This window comes from Helianthus annuus, chromosome 8 (assembly GCF_002127325.2).
Source record: "Helianthus annuus cultivar XRQ/B chromosome 8, HanXRQr2.0-SUNRISE, whole genome shotgun sequence".
Taxonomy (NCBI): Eukaryota; Viridiplantae; Streptophyta; class Magnoliopsida; order Asterales; family Asteraceae; genus Helianthus; species Helianthus annuus.
In genome coordinates, this window is record NC_035440.2 from 53,376,586 (window position 1) to 53,400,593 (window position 24,008).

At 36.2% G+C, this 24,008-nt stretch overlaps 1 long non-coding RNA gene across 1 annotated transcript; it reads right to left on the reverse strand.

Annotated features, from left to right (window-relative positions):
- Nucleotides 1–8,189: 8,189 nt before the first annotated feature.
- LOC110871146 lies at nt 8,190–10,164 on the reverse strand. The gene is made up of 3 exons (XR_002553512.2): nt 9,486–10,164; nt 9,105–9,260; nt 8,190–8,477 (listed from the first exon to the last, which is right to left on the reverse strand). It is a non-coding gene; the product is annotated as an uncharacterized LOC110871146 (long non-coding RNA).
- Nucleotides 10,165–24,008: the final 13,844 nt, after the last annotated feature.

Consider the following 24,008-nt stretch of genomic DNA (forward strand, 5'->3'; position numbering starts at 1 on the left):
AAGTGGCTTCATTTACATCATGGAACTCCTCATCTTCCGATGAAACATTATAATCAACTGCATCTTCAAACTCCTCATTTTGAAAAGCATTATTAACCGAAGTAGACTCTTGTCGTTTAACAATAATTGGTCGCACTAATGATGAGTCAACTGCAGTATCACCTCAAGTAACATTTGTGCTGCTGCAGACACATCATGCAAAGTTGGTAGATTAAAGGAATCAACCAGTCCATCATAATCAAACATCCAAGGAGCACGCGGAGCTCTCACGGATTTAGTATACCTTTGAACCTTAACTTCATCCCATTCTTCAATCCTTTTAGTTGTCAGATTCCACACCCAGAAATTTTAAGTAGCATGCCCAAGAAAGAAACCTTCGATAGCCCTTGGACCAAATTTGCCATGTGGATCGATCATAGTGCATGGAGCTCTAAAAGGTTCTAAGTAAGACACATCCAGTTTCCTTTAATGTAACAATTTGAAACATGTTTACCCATGCCTTTTAACAGTAAGAACTCTGTTCAAAGTATAACATGCGGTAGCCACAGCCTCCCCCGAAAACTGAATAGGAAGCTCTGACTCTACTAACATAGTTCTCGCAGTCTCGATAAGCGTTCTATTCTTCCTCTCAACGACACCATTTTGTTGTGGAGTATAACGAGAACTGTATTCATGCAGAATTCCCTTAGAAGTACAGAACTCGTCCATAACCTGATTCTTGAACTCAGTGCCGTTGTCACTCCTGATTCGCTTTACTTTCAAAGTGTATAAATTCTCAAGTAAAGTGAGAAGATTTTTGAGGATTTCAAGAGTCTCACTCTTGTGTGCCATCACCGCTACTCATGAAAATCTTGAATAGTCATCAGTAACAACCAAACAATAAGCATCTCCAAACGTGGTCTTGTGCTTCATAGGTCCAAAGAGGTCCATATGAAAACGTTCAAGAGGCATGTTGACGGTGTTGACTTTCTTGATCGGATGGGACTTCTTCGCTTGCTTTCCTTTTCGGCACGATACACAGACGTCTTGTAAATGAAAACTCTTGATTGGCACACCACACAAGATTATTTCTCACCAAATGATTCATTTTCCTCAAGTGAATGTGTCCCATACGTCTGTGCCAAGTTATGGACTCCTTTTCAGTGGCCTTTGAGACAAAACATGTAACTTTTGCAGACGAAGTAATAGCTTGGCTCATGTCAAGAATATACAAATCATTAATTCTTGGAGCCGTCAACAGAATCCATTCTTTGGGGATTTTGAAATCGGGTTTCAGCACATAACAACCGGTATAATCAAAATGAACCGTGAACTTCTTGTCACAGACTTGCGAAACACTAAGAAGATTGTGATCAATTTGACGAACCTAATTGATCTTGTCAAAACTAACAACGCCATTGGAAATCATTTCTTCTCTAGTGATGTAACCGCCTTTATCTCCAGCAAAGGCAACATAACCTCCCCTAATGCTTTTCACATCATACATGAGCCTTAAGTGGCCTGTCATGTGCCGGGATGCTCCACTGTCAACAATCCAAAGACTATTCACAGTTCCTCCTGGAACACCCTGCACAATACACTACACGATCAGTTTGAGATGGGGACCCAAGCCTTAGTGGTCTTGGGTCGACCCTTATCATCAAGAAATGTAATTTCTATTTTTTGATGATTTGGAAATGGTGTGCCTCCCCCTGAAACTGTACCGGTTTTAGGTTTCCAAGATTGCTGTCATTTACCAAATTGATTATTATTTACAGATTTAGACATTTCTGGTTTTAACGAGTTTGATGAACTTGGTTCCTTTTCCACAACATTCGGTTTTAACGCTTTCTCGATTACCTTGACATTTTTACGTCTTTTTTTTGCTCTTGTTCCTTAACAGTACGTTGTCTTGTTTAGATGACACAGGACGACGTTGGTAATCCTTTTCAGGAGGGGCATTTTCAACAAACTTTGGTTTTGGTGGGTTTGTACAATTTTTGATTATATGACCAAACTCCCCACATTTAAAACATGATCTCCTTTCAACGAATTTACGAGATTCTGTTTGATTTCCCGATGTTGAACTTGTAAGCCTTGAGGTACTTGTTACATTATCACACCCATTTGTATGTTAAGTATAATTGTTATCACTGTTACATTTCAAAATCTTGACTTGTTGGACAAAATTAGTATTTGATTTGTTTTCAAAAGTCCCAACTTTATCTGTACCGCTTGAGGCCACAAATTTAACATCCTTTCCCATTTTCTTGTTTCGAGCTCCTTTTGATTCAAATTTAGGTTTTTGAGCTCTTTTACCTGTTGTTTACTTTAAGAGGTGATTGGTTGTTCCTCGGTTGGCAATTTTTGATTCCCGTATTGTTTTCTAACTTCAGATTTTGGAATAGGATAACACAGAGTTACTATAATTCTCGGGATCGACTTACCCAAAAACTTACTGGTAGAATCTTCCAAAACTCTATCAATCATGGATGGATTGACGTTTTTAATTGTGAAATCCTTGTTTGGCTAAATTTTATCATCACCAATCAAGGTATACAACACATTATCGCCTTTATACGTAGACACAGGTTCCTCGACTGATTCGTTCGAATCAATCTCTTGTTTTGTAACTGATTGCACAACAGGAGCAACTGGAGTAGGAGGATCACACAAGATATGATTCTCAACTAGAATTTCTACTCCTTTCTTCTTATCAAGAGATTGATCTTGATCAGTCACATCTGATTCCTTTGAGGAATCGTCCAGTTTGAACGCTAATCTTGCTGCAAACTCTTCGGGATTAAGAGTTACAAATGGTTCAAAACGTGGCATTTCCTCCTCGTCAGGCAATTTGGTATAATTGTGTCTCAGCGGAGGTGGACACGATTTATAACCAATGCACTTAACATCCCCTTTCAGCTTTTGAACTTTGATGATATGATCAAGCACATATCGGGAGTTAAAATAACTCTCCAATTTGAGCTTGATTGCATCATGCTCGCATTTGGAAATGGCTAACTCCTTTTTTGTTTCTTCAATGATATTAATGTAGTTATTAATACCCGTTTGCTTGTTCAAAATTGTTTTTGTTAACTCAGACACACTTTTCTTAAGCGTTTCAATTATAGATTTGAATTCTTTTTCATTATGAGTTAAAGCCATATTTGCCTCCTTGCATTGCGAAAGATCAATTACCAACCCTTGATTGTGACTAGTAACTACTTCAATCTTACGTTTCAATTCTCCACAATCATTGCATACACTAGGAGTTTCAGTATGTACCTGACTAGTCGAAGCTGCAACATTTACCAAAAAGGCAGTTTGATAAGAAAATGATCCATCCTCAGTGATGAATTTTTCCATTTCCTTGGATGCAACTTCAGCTTTCCTTATCAACACAGATTTCTGGCTTTTCAGCTCCTTAGCTTCTTTCAGTTCCTCAGCTTTTTTCGGCAAACTGTCAACCTCAGCATCAAGATTTTCCTTTACATCCGAATCTGAACCATAACCACTCGCATTTGAACTTTCCTCATCCGAACTACCGCTATACCCAGAACTGTCATCATCCTCAGAAAACTCCTCTTTGTGAACATGTTTGATATACTTGATGATCTTAGCATAACAAGTAGTTCCTTTATTTCCCTCATTTCCCAGTTGAACTGACCAATCACATCCTTCATCTGCATGAACTACTAAGGCCCTGTTTGAATTTGAATGCCCAAACTGGTTTAAGTTACCCAGGTTGTTAACTGCTACAATGCTCCTTTCGTTGTTCACTTGATTTGCGTTGGATGAGCTTGGTTGGTTTCGGAAAGGATTTTGATTTCCTTGTCTGCTGGCTCGAGTGCATTATTGTTTGAAGTGACCTTTCTCACCACAATTGAAGCACGTAACTGCATCCTTATCAAAACCATACTTAGTATCATGTCTACTCTCCAAGCTTGTTCTACCCATTCTTCTCATGTAGTCCTTAGCTCTTCTCACTGCACTTGCAAACACCCATTTTATATCCATCAGGTCCATTTCCTCCATGTCTATTTGTTGATAGTCTTCATCTGTCAAATTAATGTTCCCAATTTGACCGGCGACTAATCCACAATAAGCACTCACCTTTGTGTTTAGAAGTTCTATATGTTCCCTAGCACCCTCCACACTGACTTTGGTGAAGTTTGATGTATCAAATCTGACGGTGTTGGGGTTTGAGTGTTGAGAGTTGTTACCGTAAAAGGCTTGTTAAGGGGCTGGTTGAGAAGGTTGTTGTTGTTGGGTTTGTTGTGGAGTAGCTTGTGGGAAAGGAAGATAGGCTTTCGGATCAAAAGGTTCACCATAAGGGTTTGTAAGAGAACCAAAGGATTGAACTGGCTTGGGTTGTGGTAGGAAGGCTTTTGGGTCAAATGGTTAGCCATAAGGGTTTGTATTTGACACAAACGCGGTTTGAAGCTTCGGTTGCTAATTGGTACTAACTCCGGTGTTAATACCTCCAAAGTACATCTCAGGATTTTGTGGAACTGGAATTCGTTTTGCCTTTCGTATTTCTTCTTCATTCTTGTTCTCAAGCTTTTGAACGGATTTATAAATAGTGAGCGCATCTAGAACACCGGTATGCTTTAGAAAGTTAATGAATTGACTCCATTTGGGTGGTAAAGCATCAGCAAAGCGTTGGATCATCTCTTGTTGTGTTGCATTAACCCGGTATGAGTGCATCTTACTAAGCAGATGATAGAACCGAGTAGCCATGTCGTTGAGTGTTTCATTTTCCATGAACAAGAATCCTTCAAACTCCTTCTTCAAAAGATCGTGTCGGATCTTTCTCTTTGCTGCATTCCCTTCTCCTCTAGCTACCAAGATATCCCACAAATTCTTTGTAGTTGTACAATAGGCGAATTGATGATAGATATCTCTATGAGGTGCTTGAGTAAGGATGGCAAAGGCTTTCTTCTCAAGATCATACGCCTTCTTATCATTGTCGCTCATTCCCGCCAAAGTAAGTGGATTTGAACCCGCTTCTTCGAGAGCTTCATTGTACGGTGTAGTAAAACATGTCCACAACTCGGTATTTTGCCCTAGAACGTATGTATGAAAACGACTTTTCTATGATGGATATTCATTCATGTGATTCAATTTTGGTGGACGATTATTGCTTCACGTTTCACTCTCGCTTAAGAGAAGATTTTGAATCAACTGATTTTGATTTCCGACATATGCCCATTGATTTGCGGTAATCTCTTGTTTGGGCATTAATCCCTTGATCAATTGTGAAGGATCTTGGCTTGTACTCGAGCTATCACTCCAATCCCTAGGATTTGTACTCATTTTTAATTGTTGTTTTAAGATAATTACTTGAAAAACTCAAATAGACAACTATGATAAAAATAAAAGGCTTCTGTGAAAAACTACAACTGTTGGAATCACGAAGAACCAACTCCACGAAGAACTGATCCACAAAGAATTGGCTCCAAGAAGAACTATTCTACGAAGAATGTGCTCTACGAACAACCTATTTCAATGAAAAAAAACCAGGGTTCTTCGTTAACAATGGTTCTTCGCAGGGGTGGGTTCTTCGTCGGAGGCCAAATCACGAAGAAGGGTTCTTCGCCCTAAGGTTCTTCATCGATGTGGTTTTTCCCAGGGAGGTTTTTTGTTGAATGGTAGGTGAAAAGTTACTTTAAAAAGCAGAATCTTATCCCTGAAACTTAGAAAGTTGTTTGGTGAATGACTCAAAATGGTTAACAGACAAACATTTGAAAAATTCAATTTTTAGAGAAAGTAGAAGAGTATCCTTCAACAAAAGGAATATTCCGGTGACATCTCCGGTCAAACCCTTGCCAGAAAAGTTGTCGAGCTAAAGATTTGCAAGAAATTTCAAGAAAAACAGTATTTTAGTATGTTTCCATGTATTTTAACAAGGTTTTTGTAAAAAAAAATCAGTAAAAACAACAAGATTTCTTAAGTTTTTTAAGCCATTTTCTTACAAAAACTCAAAAATCTTGTTTTAAGCTCAAGAACGCTTCCAAGATGCTTCACAACTTGCTCAAACAACTCACTATGCTTCGTTTTCAACAAGAAAGAGAGCCAAAGCTCTGATACCACTTGTATGTCCACTTGGAGGATCAAGAAACCTACTTCCTTGTTGTTTGAACACACTTACAAGTGCAGAATCCTTGTAAGAATGCAACCAAAGCAAAGTATAAAGCACACAAGTAACCAAAGATTCACTATCTTGATTAAATGGAAGAGAACAATTACAAACACATACATACAGTGTTTACAGACTCACCAAAGCTCTCTTGAACTGTTCTGCACAACATATGTTGCTATATATAGACCCCAGCCCAGTAACATCATGAAGAATGTTACTGGGCCAACGAAGAATCTCAGCCCACAAAGAACCAAGGTTCTTCGTGAAACATCTCTACGAAGAACCATATCAGCCACGAAGAAGGTTCTTCGTGATGTTCATATCCCACGAAGAATGGTTGTTCGTGGGAGGCTGCAAACAGCAAAACACTTGCAGACATAAGTGCAGAAAACAGTTAACACATGAGAAAGCTTGTAGACTACACATTGCAGTTGCATTACATACCAAAACTATGAACATGTCGTACCAAGTCAAGATAGGAGGATATCTTGACTTGGTCGACTTGACCAAAAAGTTACAGACTCGATAACCAAAAGACCGTACATTACGTTACATTACAAACATAATAAGAACAAGTGACAGGCACAAAAACTGCACCAATAGTTTATGCGTCTTTGGGCAAAAAAAACGCCCCATTATTTGACGATTACGCACGATATTAGTAGTTGTTAAAAAATGAAAATAGTTGTAACTTGTGCATCAAGGTAATCACTCATAGCTATAGTATAGATTAGTTGTTATTTTCTTCTTAAATCACTTGTATATTAAAGCATTATCGACTTGTACCATTTAATCCATGCGTTGATATTAAACAAGACAACTACCGAAACGTCGAAAAAAATGTGTAGGTCCTCATGTTATCTTTGGATCTTTTTAAACAGTATACTTTTAAGATATGTCAAGAATACGTAAAAAAATTATAAGTTTGTAGTGGAAGGGTGAATTGTAACTAATTATCTATAATTTTGTTAAAACATCAGGGATTTTAGTGTAATAAGTTTAGGGGCTAAAAAGTAAATAGTGTTTAAAAGACTAAATTAACCTTATTTTAGGGGTTTTCTATAAATAAAGGAGGGGGTTCTTATTTTTGGCTATCTTAAAATATCTCTTTCTCATGCAATATAATATAGTATAGAAAACATGTTTTCTAATATCTATTAAGAGTATGTTTGGCATGGAGCTTTTAGGAGCTTCAAGCTTTAAACTTTTAAGAAAAAGCTCCTACTTAATAAAAAGTCTTGTTTGGTTGAAGGAGCTTTAAGCTTTTAGGTTAGGAGCTTGAAGCTTTTGGTTGAACGCTACTACTAGTAGCGTTTAGAAGGAGCTACAAGCTTTTAGGGAAAAATGACTATTTTAACCTCTCAAAATAAGAAACTTTTTAATGCACCAACTTTCTAAATTTTTAGTTATGTCCATTTTGGTACTTTTATACATTTTATTAAAAGCTCCAGCTACTCTAACAAACACCAAGTATATCTAAAAAGCTACAACTACTAGCTACCAGCTACAACTAACAGCTTTTAGCCACCAGCTTGCAGCTTTCAGCTACCAGCCACTAGCTACTTTCCCAAACATACCCTAAATCCAAATTTTCTTCCACCAATCTACAGTACACAATTAATGATTTCATAATATCTTTTTTGTTTTATTTATTAAAATTAAAAACCTTTTTTCTGTTTTTATTTATTAATTAAAATTAAATACTTTTACGAACAAGTTGATAAATCAAACTCATAACTTAACTTTGAAACAAATAGTCTCCAAGGCCCCCACCGTCCTTGACACGGCCAAGAAAAAAAATGGTAATAAAGATGATGTACTTGACGTTGATTTCTTTGTTTCCTATTTCATACATTTAGACCAAGAACAAATGGGAGATATCTCTTATTAAATTTGCTGAATCTGTGGAATGTTATACTATTTGCATCAGAATTGTCATCGAAATCACAAAAAAAAAAAATTTGATCTTGTTCGAGATAAAAAATTTAGGCCCTATTCGTAAATCTTCATATAATATAAACATATCAATCAAATATATAAATACTAAAAACGTATAATACTACGATAATTGTTATGAAATAGATAAAAACAAATTAACAAAAATAGGGTAGCAAAAATGATCAAATGGACCAACTTGCTAAGCAAACAGTGTGGTTCTTTTAGCGTTTTTTGAAGCAAAGCTCTCGATCAACTTCTTGTAATCCATAGTATCTAATATTTCACTTTCAATAGAAATTGTTGCCTACCTGTTTAGCCTTTCTTGTGACATTGTGGAACGTAAATAGGTCTTCAACAACTTCAACTTTGAGAAACTTCTTTCTGCCAACACGGTTACCACCGGAATTGTCAACAACACCTAATATGCATTTATAGCATTAGAATAAGTAGTATTGCGTTGGAAGATATAGTCTAAAACTTCAAAAGGGTTGTCAATGTGTCTCCGTAAAAATGTATTAATCAACTTTAACTCCGTATAAAGGCCCTTATTTTTGTTTAGACTTGTCACTTGAGCTTGTTAATTGGGTCATTTTTTTAAACTTTTAAACAGACCCTTATTTAAAAAACTTTGGGTCTTTTAGCAAGCCCTTATTTATATAAACATCCAGAATTTTTTTAAATATATGTATATAATTTTTAAAAAAATTTCGAACCCTATATTGATTTAGGCCCTGATCACAGACACCTCCAACACCCCTAATAGACAGCCCTGATTTTCATATATAACTAGGGGAATTTCTTTGCACCATGCAACGCAAAGATATATGTTTAAAAAAATAGAAAAGGTTTATATACAACAGTATTAAGGTTGCCACCCTTCCCCACACGGCTACTAAGAAATGATATATATTACAAAAAAAGGAGTAAATTATGTTTTTGGCCCCTGTGGTTATGTCAGTTTTACTATATTAGCCCAAAATAAGAATTTTTAACGTATCTGCCCCTATGGTCCCTATATCTAACCATTTTGGCCCCTAATTCTTACCAAACCCAAACTCTGGTTAACTTCTTGGTCACATGGGTTGCACATGATGGGTAATATGGTAATTTCACCTCCCCCTTCATCATAATTTCTTTTTAACCCACATTTGCAGATTTCTTCATCACTTCTGCATCATCTACCCTCTTCAATCATCATCATCTTCAATCAGAACAAGCAATCAATCAATGTCAAGTGAAATGGTGTCCAATTTTTTTTAAACATATTATCCAGATACAAAACTCATGGATTTGTAATTTGTTACCGATCACCAATATTATCGCTTTATAGCAGCAGTTAAGTTGTTATTATCCCTTTATGTACAAAAATCTTGGAGGGGGTTAAATCTTTATATTTTCTGAAGGTGAAGAAATTATGAAAACGTACCCGCAACTCTTTTAGATACGGCAACAACTCCCAGATCCCCATCACAGCAATATCTTCCATTGGAAAAAGGGATTTCAATCCCTGCTTTGCCATCATAGATCTGAAATACGACAAAATTAATATATGTGTTTAACTATCTTCCTTGGGATATTAGACTTTATTTTCTAAGATTTGTATTTTGTTATGTGGATTTTCATCTTCAGGTTTGTATTTTGTTATATTTTTTTTGACAATTTTGTGTTAGGAATTTAGGGGGTGTTTGGATGTTGTTTATGTGGGGATGATGATGATGATGATCTTGGTTAGATTTTGTGTTTGAAGTTTATGTGGGGATGATGATGATGGTTGAAGATGATGATGTTCGTTAAAGATCTGGGTTAGATTTAATTGAAGATATGGGGATGATGATGATGGTTGAAATGATGATCTTGTTACCCAGATCTTCAAAAACATCTTCAAACCACTAGTTTCATCTCTCTCTCTCTCTCTCTCTCTCAATCTCTCTGGTAACTACACACGAAGTGTGTGTTATGTGGGGTGAAAATGGAGACAAAGATGATGATGTTTGGTTGAAGATCTGGGAGGTGAAAATGGGAAGTTGGGGTTAGTGTTTTGAGAAAGTGGAGAGGAAGGAAAGAGATGAAGATGATGATGTTTGGTTGAAGATCTGGGATTTTTTTTTTCAAAGTCATTAAAAAGGAGGTGAAATTACAATTTTACCCATCATGTGCAATCCATGTGACCAAGAAGTTAACCAAAGTTGGGGTTTGGTTATAATTAGGGGCCAAAATAGTTAGATATAGGGACCATAGGGGTAGATACGTTAAAAATTCTTATTTTGGGCTAATATAGTAAAACTGACATAACCACAGGGGCCAAAAACGTAATTTACTCAAAAAAAAGTTAAATTTCATTTTAGTCCCTGTGGTTTGGGTTATTTTAACGGTTTATTTCGAATATTTTATTTTTTGCATGTGGATCTGAAAAGGTTTCAACGTTGGCATTTTAGTCCACTGGGTTAACTTCATCATTTTTTTTTTGTTAACGAGAACAGCAACTCGGTCATTTTATATGTAATTCTGTGAACTATAAAGACAATTCGATCATATAAAATGACCGAACTACCTTTTTCGTTAACAAAAATAATGGATGAATTTAACCGATTGGACTAAAATGGTAACGGTTAAACCTTTATGGACCCACAAACAAAAAATGAAACATTTAGACTAAACTGCAAAAATAACCAAACCACATGTACTAAAATGGCATTTAACTCTAAAAAATATAAAAGCTTTATATACAACAGTATTAAACCATTGGGGTCAATCATTTTGTCCTAAAAGAAGTAAAAATCTGAAAACTTCTAGCATAACTATTTAGCGAATCACTAATAACCATAAATAATTTCTCAACTCAAAAGTCTAGCAAATGCTCGATCAAGTAAATCACTAATAAGTAGTTAGCATATTATTTTGCAGTAGATTATCATAACCATTTAGTAATCTGCTAATAAGTATAAATCGAGTGTCAACTAGACACTAATTACTAGAAACACAAAATCAATAATAGGAGGATATGTGATAAATAGCAAAAAAATATAAAGAGAGGTATTTTAGTCGATCTCTTTTCATCTATTCTATTTATTTTTTTCTGTATCTTCAAAACCTACCATCTTCAACAATTCTTTCACTTTCTCTCTCTAGAACTACTACATCACAGTGCAATTTTCTTTATTAATGAATGATTTAAACATTCAATCAGCGTTTTCTTCAATTTGTTTGAAGAAACCCAATTTATTTTTATACAATTTCTCATCTTTTTTTCAATTTGACATAATGCGACGGAACATGAGAAATAAGTTGAAACAAGTACTTCTCTTCTCAAATTTCTCAAACATTTTTTAGTCAAAGTGAAGATATCTATAACTCTAACATTCTCTTGATATATTCATGCGTTTGACAACATTATTGGTTCCAATTTCATTAAGAAATCAATGATAAAAAGTTGCACACCAAGTGTTTGACAAAATTTCTCAAATAAAATTACAAAACAGTTTTCAGTTTAAACTTTTATTTAGAATTGTGTTTTACAAAAGAATGAAAAAACATATGTTTGGTGTGTTTTTTTTTTTGTTTATTACGTTTTACAAAACAATGAAAAAACACCGTTTTTTTTTTCTATTACATTTTTCAAAAGAATGAAAAACACTTTTTTGTGTCTTTTTGTCTATTACGTTTAAAAAGAATGAAAAACATAGTTTTTGTGTGTTTTTTGTCCATTGCATTTTAATAAGAAACATTTTTTTTATATGTTTAGGCCATCGCATTTTAGGAAAAAAAAAACTTTTTTTCATGTTTTTAGTCCATTGCGTTTTAGAATAAAGAAATCTTTTTTTTTTTTTTTTTTGTGTTTTTAGTCAATTACCTGTCAATTGCGTTTTAGAATAAACCATTTCTTTTGTGTTTTTAGTCAATTACCTTTTAGAATAAATATTGTCTTTTGTGTTTTTAGTCAATTGCGTTTTAGAATAAACATTTTCTTTTGTGTTTTTAATTCATTGCGTTTTAGAAAGAAAAAAAAAACAGTTTCTTTTGTGTTTTTTGTTCATTGCATTTTAGAATAAACATTTTCTTTTGTATTTTTAGTCAATTGTGTTTTAGATTAAACATATTCTTCTGTGTTTTTAGTCAATTGCGTTTAAGAATAAACACCTTCTTTTGTGTTTTAGTCCACTGTGTTTTAGAATAAACATCTTCTTTTGTGTTTTTAGTCTATTGCGTTTTATAAAAAAATCACATTTTTTTGTGTTTTTAGTCCATTGCGTTTTAGAAAAAAAAAACAATTTCTTTTTTGTTTTTAGTCCGTTGTGTTTTAAAATAAAGAATTTCTTTTGTGTTTTTAGTACATCACGCTTTAGAAAAAAAAAGCATATTTCTTTGTGTTATTAGTTCATTACGTTTTTAAAAAAAATAATTTGGATTTAAATAATCTCAACTTTCTCAATTTGGCCGATAATAATCCCAATTCAGTTATTGGCCGGTAATAATCCGAACTGGTCCACTTTTGGCCGATAATAGCCTGCGTTAATTATATCTTAACGCAGTTAAGTCTTTTTTCGGAATTACAAACCGATGTTTTTGGGTTTTTGATTAGAACGAGGATATGAGTTGATTGATGTAAAACTTACCTCGAAATACTATCCTAAACGACGAAAATGGTGCTTCAATTCGGGTGTTTAAACTTCCAATTAACAAAAATCAAGCCGTTTGAAGCGTCGTTTCGAGGTAAGTTTTACATAAATCGACTTGAATCCTCGTTCTGATCAATATCCATTAAACATCGGTTTGTAATTCGGAAAAAAGCTTAACTCCATTAAGCTATTTTAACGGCGAACTATTATCGGCCAAAAGTAGACCAGTTTGGATTATTATCGGCCAATAACTCAGTTGGGAATATTATCGCCCAAATTGAGAAAATTGAGATTATTTAAATCCAATTTTCCTTTAAAAAAAGACATTTCTTTGTGGTTTTTTTCCATTACGTTCTAGAAAAAAAGACATTTATTTGTGTTATTTATCCATTGTGTTTTTGAAAAAAAAAATCATTTTTTGTGTTTTTTTCCATAGTGTTTTACGCACCTGGGTTATCAAAAACTTTTTTTTTCAAAAGTATAGTAATAGTGTGCGCATTTTAAAGATAAAAAATGCTCGTTTTTTGGTAATATCGTATGAAAAAGTTATTAACGTTTTAAAAAAGGGAGGAAATTTGAGGAGAGACAAACTATTGACATGGATAGACTAGAATACTCTCAAAGATAGTCAAAATTACTTTCTAACTTTTACACCAAAATAGATGGTTAAAATTACTTTCTAACCTTTACACCAAAATAAACTTCCTAGTATATCCTGACTCTAATTATAAAATAAAAAAAAAACAAATAAATAAACATTGTTCATAAGGGAGAGGATAAAATAGGAAGTATAGTTTGTGTAGAAGGGTAGGAAGAAATAGGGTTATGACATGTGATAAAATTGAAAAATAAAGAGGAATGCTATTTTAGTCAATCTTATCCCATCTTCTCCTTTTTTTATTTCCTTGCAACTTGAAAAGCCACCATTTTTAAAACCCATCATCTTCAACATTTTCTTTACTTTCTATATCAATAATCACTACATCATACTTCGATTTTCATTATCAATCAATGATTTAAACACTCAGCTACAGTGTTCTTCAACTTTTTTTGAAGAAGCTCAGTTTAATATCATACAATTTCTCATTCTTTCCGCCATTTTGAAGCGAATCACTAGATTTGTTTGATTCGATCATTGATAAGTGTTTCTAGCATTCATATTTCGTAAATCTGGAAGACATCTGAAGAAATCGGCTTCGATCTGTGTAAGAAAATTTTGAATTGCGTTTTACGATTTGGGTTTTTGAATTAAGTCATTGCGTTTTACAAAGGAATGAAAAAACACTTTTTGTTTGTGTTTTTAGTCTATTGCATTTTAAAAACAACACATTTCTTTGTGTTTTTAGTTCATTGCGTATTAGAAAAAAAAACATTCATTTGTGTTTTTAGTCCATTACATTTAAAAACAAGACATTTCTTTGTGTTTTTAACCCATTGCGTTTTTTGGAAAAAAGACATTTCTTTATATTTTTACTCCATTGCGTTTTAGAAAAAAAAAACATTTCTTATATTTTAGAGCATTCACAGTGAAATCCTTATCCATATCTATATATTTACACTAAAAAACAACTATTCTTTCTCTCTATTTTTCAATTAAAATATATTTTTATGCTTTTATCATTACTTTTTCTATCTCATCCACTCACAACAAATTTTAAAAATATTAAAAAAGTTATAAGTTTTCCTTCTCCAGCAATTTCTTCCCATGTATTTACATATAACAGTAAGATTCTCATATATTTTCTCTATTCTCCACTCACAACCATTCAAAAACACTAACAACCATTCACAAACACTAACAACCAATCCTTATAATATAACTAAACCCACTCACGTATTTTTAGGGTTATCATTATGAAAGCTCTTAGGCTATTGCCTTTTAGAAACAATATATATCTTTTGTGATTTTTTTCTCATTGCGTTTCATAAAAAAACATTTTTGTGTTTTTTTTTCCATTGTGTTTTACACATCTAGGTTATCGAAAGCTTTTTTTCAAAAATATAGCAATAGTGTGCTCGTTTTAAAAACGCTTGTTTTATGGTGCAATTTTTATAAAAAAATTATACCGTATGAAAAAAGTTATTAACGTTTAAAAATTAAAAATGATGGAATTGGTGGAGATAAAAACTATTGACTTGAATAGAGTAAATTACCCATAAACAATATCATGAGACTCCATTTTTGTTTAATTTAACCCATTTAATTCAAACTCTTAATTATTCAATGGATAGTCAACATTGCTTTCTAATATTTCTACACTAATACAACTTCCTATGATATCTTGCCCTTCAAATAAATACCAAAAGTGATGAGTGATTCACAAATGCCAAGAGAAGATTCTAATTGAACAATTGTACTTAAAAAATGCTAACACTGGTTGTAAGCGTGATGTGGATGAAGAAAACAGATATATACCTCTGAATTGGACGGAGAATCCAGAATTTGCAATCTATGAATTTCTCTATTGGAATCGGTGTTTGACTGGATTAATCTTTTGCTTTTGGGGCCAAAAGTAGTGGGGGTATAATTATTATAAACTAGTGGATTGCACGCGCTTTACTCAGGACACTTTGTTTAAATCGTTTTAAATCGTTATGTTACAGAGAAAAATAGTTAAACATAACACATATTCGGTAAACTATCAAGCAAATTGGAACAGCCTAAACCGTACATTTTATTAAAATTATTTCTCCAAGTTAAACATAACTACATCTTGAGAAAACTATTAAGCAAATTAGAACAACCTAAAGGGTACATTTTATTAAAATTATTTTTCCATAAATGCAACTTGCAAGTTTGTACACACTTCAACAAAACAAACATTCAATAAACTAACCCTGCACTACTAGAAATGTGGCATTTTCTAACAAGCTTTTCCTTTATAATTGCGTAGCAAATTCAGGTTTGTTACATACACATTTGCAACAAAACCTTGATGTTGGAAAAAACCCTGTTGAAAACTATTTGCTACGCATTTACTACGCAATCTTTAACGTTTACGACAAAAATATGGTGTCGGAAATTTGTGACGAATTTTCAACGCAATTTCAGTTTAGAGCTTTAAAGTTTTGCAATGCACTTGTGACGCATTTTTCTGTCAAAAATGCGTTGCAAATATGTCCGAATTTGTAACACATTTTTTTGCGTTGGAAATTTTCGTAACAAATTGAGATATTTCTAGTAGTGCTCTGTCAATGAAGGTGTCACCAAAAATACTTCTAGACAAAGAAAATTTATTAGCCTTTCTTCCTTTTTTAACTTAGTGACTAAAATTTTGTCCCTAAAATCTGACATCACAACTATTTTAAAGGGGTGTGGTCTAAAACCACAAGTGAACACATGTCAAAGGGACCACACCACTCTAACCTGGTGTCCACATAACACGAGAGCATCCAGAAGGTCATCTGGTGACAAGAAAGATGATCATGCAGACAAAAAGGACAACAGGCGGTACCAATAGCAAGACGCCAACAACGTTTGCAAGTTCCTGGGAAGACAGGATGGCAACCAATACAAGTGAGTGCCCAGTTGGAACGAATAACTTTACGCCACGTCACCTCAGCGACAGACAACGTCAGAGGGGACAAAAAGGATATTCCTTCTGGTTGGACAGCTGGCAGGCACTGGCTAGCTAGCAGGTCTCCTCCTTCACTATTCTCCGGCTATAAATAGAGGACTTCACCTTTAGGTTTAAGGATTCGCTCTCTCACTCTTTTACTCTATACGCACACTTTTATCCTCAAAACAAATTACTTATTCTCACGTTGGAGGGTGGTTACAAGCAGAACCCCCCTATTATCCTCCTTGTAACGAGCTTATGATGTGTTAAGTGTTCTGCATGATCTTCGCAGCAGTTTGGACGAGACGAAAGAAGATTAACCTTTATTTGTCGAGGCACAAAACACAAGCTAATCACTTGATTAGTTTGGTGTTTCTTCATTGGCGTCCTCCGATTTTTTACAATCACTTTTCATCTTCTTTTCGAGCTGCTTTCTCTTGATCTATGGCTGATCAAGGAATCCCTTTTCCACCATTTGGTGCACACTCTCAATTGGGTACGGCAGCGGATAACTCGCACGTCCAAAACCTACCCACTGACGAGCACATCGAAGGGGAAGGCATAAACGTTGGAGTTATACCTACAAGTGGTATCGTACCACCCAAACGGTGACCCCAACAAGTCATGGTGTTGGTCCTTCAGCACCAGCGATATTAGGAATGCCTATGATGTCAGGATTACCCGAGGGGAAACTCTTGCATCTTGGTTTGCAAAGAGTTAGGAAACTTTGAATCTCATCTATGCGTAACTGTGCGTGCAGCAAGGGTAGGTACAAGCCGAGACGCACCAGTCTCCTGTGGTGACACCAGCACCAAGACAAGACAACTGAACTATGAGACGCTGCATCAGGAGCGCGTAGGAAGACAATAGCATGAAAGGTCATCATCACACCGAAGACAAAGTGAGCGCGACACGCACGACACTTATGATGACACAAAAAGTTACTATGACACCTACTCGCATCCACAACGAAAACCTCCGTTGAGTAGCCGACTTGGGCCGCGCAACATCAACGATGAGTGGGATCGAAACACTGATGAAGAAAACTCAACGTACCAACAAGAAGTAACATCAACAGTTTTTAACCGTTTGCAGAAGCTATGGGTAAGTTCAATGACTTAACTGATCCAGATGATCAGATCCAGCTGTTCACAAGTGTTGGTGTGGTGGCGAATGGACCATGCCTATATGGTGCCATCTTTTTGTGCAAACCCTGACAGGAGCGGCCCGCGCATGGTTCGATAGCCTCCCTACAGGTAAGATAAAGTCATGGCCTGGCTTTCAAGACAAGTTCCTTCCCCACTTTTTTTCCAACAGAGGTGCTATAAGTGTGATACATCTGAAGTCATGAACATTTGAGATGTGAAGATGAGGGCCTAGAAGATTTTATCCCTTGCTTTAACAAGGAGTGTTTAGAAATTGGGAGTGTTAGCGAAGATTTAATGCGCGCCCACTTCAAAAAAAAACAATACGATGTGATAGCCTGATCTGGACTGTCACAGGCATAGATGGTATGCCAGGGAATGGGATAAATTGATGGCAGGAGCCAAAATTGTGGCGCAGACAGAAGAGTCACTGACTGGTGGCAGGTCCAACCATTACTCTGAGGATCAGTATTTAAGAATCAACGCGCAAGACTCCAGCAGGCGTAACAAGAAAACAAAAACTCTTGCTGGAAGTTGAACCAGTCCAGTAGTTATGATAAAAACTCTGGCTCGATATGGGGAGGACGCGCGCGCCACAATTGATAAAATCGGATATCGAAAGGCAATCTAGAACAAAAACAGAAAGAAGCATTGGACTCCGTTGACAAAGACTCCCAAGGAGGTCCTTATGACGGAGTACCACAATTTAAAAGCTCATAATCCCATGTCTAACAAGAAGGGTCAAGAACCAAATCTGTACTTCGATTTTCACAAAGACACAGGTCACTTAACCGAAGATTGCATTAGTACCCGCACAGAGATCCAAAAGGCCCTTAAAAGTGGAAAGCTTGGGCACCTAGTGAAGAATGTGCACAAGGAGACTAGGCAAATACAAAAGCAGATGAAGGGGGTCAAAAGAAGGTTCGCCGATTAGAAACCCACATGTTTGATGGAGGACCAAGAAGAAGCGCAAAAAGTAAAGGCAAGCGCCCGTATGAAGAGTCTTGGCGCAAACAACAAGTGATATTCCCAGTGGTACGCAGGGGGCCTCGCGCCACACACCCCATCCTCATCACCGGAATTATAGGCCATTATGAGACAGATAATGTCTTCATTGACCCAGGGAGCACGACTAATATTATATAAGAGTAGCGTTTTGATAAGTTTGATCCAAAAGATAAAGTGCGTTTGGAACCGGTGGATTACCCCTTGTCTGGTTTCTATAATGAAACTGTGTTTCCTCTAGGTCAGATCTCTTTCCCAGTCACGTCGTCAGACAGGAACACTCAAGAACGACAGAGGTAAACTTCATGGTTATGCTCGTCAAGTTAAGGCATGATGTCCTGGTCGGTAGGGAAACTCAAGGTCACTTGAGCATGGTGACGACAACCCCACATTTTGTAGTAGGTTTCCCAACTGAAACGGGGGTGGCGATTATCTATTCAAAGAAGGAAGTGATGGAAGCTGACGAAGCTCGACTAACAAAGCAAGCAAAACCACTCTTCGCACAGAGCCGGAGAAATGGGTTTTAAACCGCAAATATCCTGATCAGACCGTGACTCTCGGTCTGGCAATGTTAGAAAACATTCATTCGTTGAATAGATGATCATTGAGCATTGCTTGGGTCTGAGCATTGCTTGGGTCTGAGCATTGCTTGAACACTTTTCCATCAGTCTAGCCGAAAGTATAAAGGAAACGTAGCCTTGGGTCTGAGAAGACCAAGGAAATGAATGAACAAGTCTGTGAGTTGTTGAAGGCTGGTATCTTGCGCGAGGTGCGATATCGAACATGGGTTGCAAACCCAGTGATGGCCGAGAAGTCAACAGGGGGTGGCGCATGTTTGTGGACTACAAGGATCTCAATAAGGTCTGCCCCAAAGATTGCTATTCTATCCTAGTGATAGACAAAAAGATTGACTATCTCTCACCATTTCGATGGAAATGCTTATTGGATTGATATAAGGGTTACCATCAAGTGCAAATGGCCGTCGAAGATGAAGATAAGACGACATTTCGCACCGAAATACGTATTTTCTGTTATACCAAGATGCCCTTCGGCCTCCTCAATGCTGGTGCAACCAACAAGCGCTTAATGGACCAAACTTTTGGCGACGATATTGGGAAGCATATCGAAGTGTACATCGACGTTTTGGTGGTCATGAGCCCGCAAGAATATCAAATGTTGAAAGATATTGAAAAGACCTTCAACTCATTACGCAACGTTAACATGAAACTCAACCTGAGCAAGTGTTCGTTTGGAATGGAAGAAGGTAAATTCTTGGGTTTTATGGTAACAAAAGGTGGATTCAAGGCCCGAAAAAGTGCAAGTTATCAAAAGGATGCCATTTCCACGCAGCATAAAGGAGATGCAGTGGCTAGCCGGCCGCCTGGCCGCGCTGAATCAATTCTTATCCAACCACGCCGCAAAATCCTTTCCATTTATAAGTACACTACGCAACTGTGTGAAGAACAATGGTAAATGAAAACAGAGGATACCTTTCAGCAGTGGATGAATTTTTAGCCAATCAAAATTTTTAGAAATAATGGTTTGGAACAGACTTTAAGGATTTTTGAAAACTTTTTCAATCAAAGATATTTTTAAGGATGGAATTTTGATTTTTATAAAACATTTTAATGCTTTTTATTCCTAGAAAACAAATTATTGCTTTTAATCCATGTTTAGCATGCCAATCCTAAAGATCAAGCTTTCAAAGGTGGATGTGTCTAAAGCTTTTGTCAACACATCTTCCAGTTGATCCTTAGTTGGAACATGATGCAGAGAAATCGAACCTTTTTCATCGCTATCCCTCACAAAATGATTTCTGATGTCAATGTGCTTAGGTGTTGAATGAGAAACTGGATTTTTAATGATGTTTTCAGTTGCTTGACTATCCAACATAAGAGGAGTCTTTAAGGCAGTCACACCAAAATGCAGCAACTAATTTTGAAGCCACAGGAGTTGGGCTGTACAGCTTGCAGCAGCAATATATTCAGCCCCTGCTGTTGATGTTGAAACTGCTGCTTGCTTTTTGCTTTACCAAGAAACCAAGCAATTTCCTAGAAACTTGCACCCTCCTAAAGTGGACTTCCTTGTAGTATGACAACCAGCAAAATCACCATCTGAATAACCTGAAAGCTCAATATTCCCATTAGCAGGGTAATAGATACCAAGTGTGGGAGCAACTTTTATTTATCTGAATATATTCTTTTCACAACTATAAGGTTGGACTTTCTAAGTGCAGACTGGGATCTTACACAGACATATGTATAACAACCCTCCTAAAATCCCTTAAAACACCCCTAACGTCCTAAAATACACCCCATATGTGAGAAACGGACCCGAACAACATTTATATTAATGAAAAACAAACAAAACAAATAATTTGGTGCCGTCGCGGCCCTCAAAAAACGAAGCGGATTCCTTCGCGGGGCGCAACGAAGTGTAGCTTGCTGATCACCTGTTAAGCCACGTGTCGTCACAAGTGTCAGCCCTACATGATGACTCACCAACCCTACGCCGACCTAGAACTCCCTCGTGGGCCGCGAAGGAGATAGAGGCGGGCCTCGCGGGGCACGAGGAATCCCTCAACCAGCTATAAAAGGAGCAGAGATCGACATTTCCAAATTGTTCAACTCTCAATTCTCTCTCTCTGTTTCTATAGGCTAAAACTATAGCCTAATACCCCCTAACAAGTAAAGCTCTACCTTGTTGTATGTATTATAACCCCCGATCACGTATTCGTTACTCTACTCGATTGATCTAGGACTCCGTAACACATGCCAAGGCTCTGCCTGACTTAGTTCGTTGGAGTTCTGTCTCGTGTAGTACGACTAAGGTGATTAGGGTTATCTTACTAACACGTGTGCATTGTATATTCTTTAGAAACTCAAGAAATAATCTAGAAATATTACCAGGAAGCTCATAGAATTTCCCAAATCTACAAGGTGACTACATTCTCCTTTTGAAAACTCTTTTTGTGAGTCCATTCTCTTTTTCTCACCGTCTGTGAGTCATTCTCTCTCTTTTTTTTCTGTAAATCTTTTTGTAAAACCTCAAATGTTTTCAATTATAATTAATAGTGATTGAGTCTATGTATTATACATTTACTTCCGGTATGTTGGGGTTTTGTATACATTATTTGGAATCCGTTACTATTGGACAAAGAGTTAGCCAATGAGTAACATGACCCACAAGTCAAGATTGACAGTACTGAATAAGTAACTGTGTAGATATAAACATTTTAATCGCTCTCAATACTGTAAAGTTATAAAATTATTTTGATTAAACTGGGATGCACTCGCAAGTATTTCTTGCTGATAAAATCTTTTTAAAACGTGTTTCAGGTAACTTAGTGTGAAGCCAATAGAAGCCAGCTGGAGAGCACTGAACGCTTAGAAAAGTGGCTATAAAAGTTATCTAAATAAAAAGGAGATTATATTTTCAATAATTAGGGTTTATCCATATAAATTGTATTGCAAACAAAACATAGATTTTATCCCACTTGTTTATTATAAAATATGGTGTTTTGAAACTCTAATAAATATTTCCTAACTACGGTCCTGATGAAAGTTTTCCGCTGTATAATTAATAAACACCGATACCATCTGACTGGTTCCCAGCTCCCGCTCCTAGGGTGGGGTCGGGGGTTGTGACAACATGTTACAAACATGATGTCTGGCCTTGATGCAGTTAGGTACAATAAAGACCCAATCATGCTTCTGTAAAGTGTTTGATCAACCAAGTCATCTTTATCATCAACGGTGACCAGTTTTGTGGTGGCCATGGGTGTACTACATGGTTTACAATCATTCATCTCAAATTTTGTTAACAATTCTTTGACATAGTTACTTTGATGAATGAATGTACCATTTTGCAATTGCTTAACATGGAGACCAAGAAAGCATTGAAGTTCACCCATGGCACTCATCTCAACTCTGCTGTCATGAGTTCCCTAAACTCTTCACACATGGAATTGCATGTGGATCCAAAAATGATGTCATCCACATAAATCTGGAGAATCATCAAATCCTTTCCTTTCCATTTTAAAAAAAAAGTGTTTATCAATTTTACCTCCTGTAAAGCCTATGGATAAGAGAAAGGTGGATAAAGTTTCATACTAGGCCCTTGGTGCTTGTTTCAAGCCATACAAAGCTTTATTAAGCTTGTAGACAAGATCTGGATAAACGGCATCTTCAAAACCAGGTGGTTGGCATACATATACCTCTTCCTGGATCTTACCATAAAGGAATGCACATTTGATATCCATCTGATACACCATGATGTTGTGGTTGACAGCAAAGGCTAAGAACAATCTGATGGCTTCCAATCTTGCTACAGGAGCAAATATTTCATCATAATCAATGCCTTCTTCTTATCTAAAGCCTTGAACCATAAGCCTAGCTTTGTTCTTGACAACAATACCCCTTTCATCTATTTTGTTCTTGAAGACCCATTTTGTGCCAATTGGATATACATCCTTAGGCAAAGGTACAAGTTCCCATACCTGCCGTCTCTTGAACTGTTGGATCTTTTCCTGTATAGCCTCTACCCAACTATTGTCTTTCAGTGGCTCTTGGTAGTTGATAGGTTGTGTGAGTGATTGAAAACCAGCAAAAAGACAAATGTTTTGGGATTGACTTCTTGTGAGTACCCCTTCATTGATGTTGCCAATAACTTGGTCTGGTGAATGACTTTTAAGGTAGATTAGATCTTCCTTGTATGGAATGATGGCATTTAGAGGTGAAGGCTGCAGATGTTAATCATATGAGCTAACAACTGTTGGCAATTTTGAAGAGTCAGCATCCGTTTAGAATTGAGGTGGAGGTATGGGTGGAATAGGTGTAAAAATGGGTTGACTTTTGTCCACAGAGGATGGACTTTTGCCAGTAGTGGATTGATTGGATGAGGTGGCAGAGGTTTGAGGATCAACAATTGTTGAAGCAGTACTGGAAGAGTTTTGACAGCTGTTTTGAACATTTGTTTCTCTAGTGGTGGAAGAGACTTTATATTGTGGGATCACAATGTCAAATCCATAATCTTGATGAGAAGACTGTGATGTACCTGCATTGTTAGTCTTGACAGGTACATCTTCAAATGTAAATTTATCTAAATCAAACAATTCAGTAGGATTTGCTGGGATTTTTAAAGAAGAAAGTTCATTGAACTTTACATTCAAAGTCTCTTCTACACACCTAGTCCTTGTGTTAAACACTTTGTAGGCCTTGGAAGTAGTTGGGTATCCCAGAAAATAACCACAATCTACTTTGGCTGCAATTTTTGAATTTGAATCTTTTAAGTTTAAAATGAAACATGGGTAGTCAACCATTTGGAAATAAGAGACCAATGGTTTGATTTTGAACAAAGTTTCATAAGCAGTCTTTGGATGTCTGGGGTTGATTAAAAATATGTTTTACACATAGCAAGTAGTGTTTACAGTCTCTGCCCAAAAAGACAATGGTAAACCTGAATCTGTAAGCATTGTTCTTGCAACCTCAATTAAGGTCTTGTTCTTTCTTTCAACCACCCCATTTTATTCTGGTGTTCTTGGGATGTTGTACTGCCTTACAATCCTTTTTGACATACAGAAGTCATTCAACTCCTTATTTTTAAACTCTGTTCCATTGTCACT